The sequence below is a fragment of the Daktulosphaira vitifoliae genome, unplaced genomic scaffold (assembly GCF_025091365.1).
Source record: "Daktulosphaira vitifoliae isolate Bord-2020 unplaced genomic scaffold, ASM2509136v1 Scaffold_1, whole genome shotgun sequence".
Classification (NCBI taxonomy): Eukaryota; Metazoa; Arthropoda; class Insecta; order Hemiptera; family Phylloxeridae; genus Daktulosphaira; species Daktulosphaira vitifoliae.
This window is the reverse complement of record NW_026099572.1, coordinates 6,430,978-6,433,111: the sequence shown is the minus strand read 5'-3', so window position 1 is coordinate 6,433,111 and position 2,134 is coordinate 6,430,978.

Here is a 2,134-nt window from a genome sequence, read left to right as displayed (position 1 = left end):
GATACGTCAAAAGATCACAAATCGTATCTAGTCGAAGACATTACCCTTAAAAGTTGAAAAAAATTCCCTCGTTCCCCGTATAAGAGGGAAACCTCCAAAAAAATTACAAATTTAAAAATCGCTAATTTTCGAAATTTTTTCAATTTTTTTTACTTAAAAGTGCCATAACTTTTTCAAAAATGAACATATCAATATAAATCCTTTTTATATAGATGCATAATATCATTACCTTTCATTTGGTATATTTTTTTCATAAATTTAACCCTTAACCTGCCCACAAGGGGGGATTTAAAATGACAACTTTTTCACAAAAAATTAATTTTTTTAACTTAAATTTTGAAAATGTTCCGGAAGGTCTGACACTTTTATATATATCTTAAATTAAAGCTAATGTAATATACTTTATAATGGTAAAAAAAAATTTCGGACTTTATTTTATCTTCATGGTGAAAACAGACATTAAACTTAATAAAAAAAATACGATTTTTGTAAAAAAATTCTTTTTTATATTTTTAACTTTATAATGCTATAACTTCTCGAAAGATGTATGGATCAATATAATTCTTTTTTTTGTAGATGCATGATGTCTTTACCTATCATTTGGTATATTTTTTTTATAAATCTGACTTTTTACCTGCCTACAGGGGGGGATTCAAAATGACAACTTTTTCACAAAAAATTGACTTTTTCAACTTAAATTTTGAAAGTGTTCCGGAAAGTCTGACTCTTTTCTATATATATTAAATTAAAGCTAATGTAATCTACTTTATTATCTAAAAAAAAAATTTTGGACTTTATTTTGTCTTCACGGTGAAAATGGCGACCAAATGCTATTATTGTGTGAAAATTCTCAATTTTATTTTTTACATTTTTAACTTTATAATGCTATAACTTTTTGAAAAATGTATGGATCAATACAATTTTTTCATGAAAAATAATATTTTTTAATAATCTCTTTTTCATTTGACTTACTATATCTTAATCAGGATATTAATAATGAACTAGTAGATCATGTAACTTTTGGAATAATACAGCCATTTTTTAAAATTAAACACTATCTAAAGATTTGCATCGAAGCGTTTTTTTAGCTTCGATGCGAAGCTGAGAAGGTATTGGTTTTACTAAAATGTGTTTAAGAAGCAATATTAATTCTTTTTTCTAAATCTCTACAAATAATAATAATATAGTACTCGTTTTATACTAAATTACGCTGAAAAATCATATATATTCAAAATTAACACAAAATGACTTGTTGAAAAAGTTGAACTTATTTATTTGTTACACCAAACCTTTCAATTGTTAATAAATATACAATATATACCCACAAATTTTTTTTTCATAATCTTAAAAACTGATGTAATATGTAACACGTTATTTAAATTAAATTTTCAGTTATATATTTTTTTTTTTTTTTTTTTTAAGTTATTAAAGGCATCTAAAATATATTTTAAACGTAATATAAATGAACCATAATGAAATATTAAAGGCTAAGCTTCCACCTAGTTAGGCAAATATATGGATTAAACTCTGCTAGTTGTACTAGAAGAAAATAATATTAAAATATATTTCTTTCAAAATAAATGGAAGCGTCTTTTTTTTGGTTATTTAAAATTATTTAAAACTAAATGATCAATAAAATTATTAAGAGTTCAAACCTTACTCTGTTAAAAAGTAATCTTGTTTACTCTACTGTTGGAATTAATCATTAGTGGGTTATATAACAAGAGAATTTCCACCACGAATAAAGATAAAATGGATTGAACACGATAGTCGGCGAAAACGGAGTGCGATCAGGTTTTTGTATGGAAATACTATAGAAGGGGGAATATTCAACCAGTATTGAGCTCTAACGATGAATATGTTTTCAGTTTTGAGTACAAAATGTAAAAAGAGAGAGGGGAAATCGTGAAAATTCAAAAAAATAATATCTGGCAGCGGGTTAAATTAAAATTCTCTCTTCTACGGAAAATGTATAATAAAACTGGATCACCTGATTGTGTCCTAAACCATTTTATCTTAGTTCGTAGATTCCGTCAACGATTATCGATAAGTCTTATCTATAATCGTGTTTCCATCTTTTAATTAGATTGCCACGTTACCTTATCAGATATTTTATCATAACTTTAAAGATATA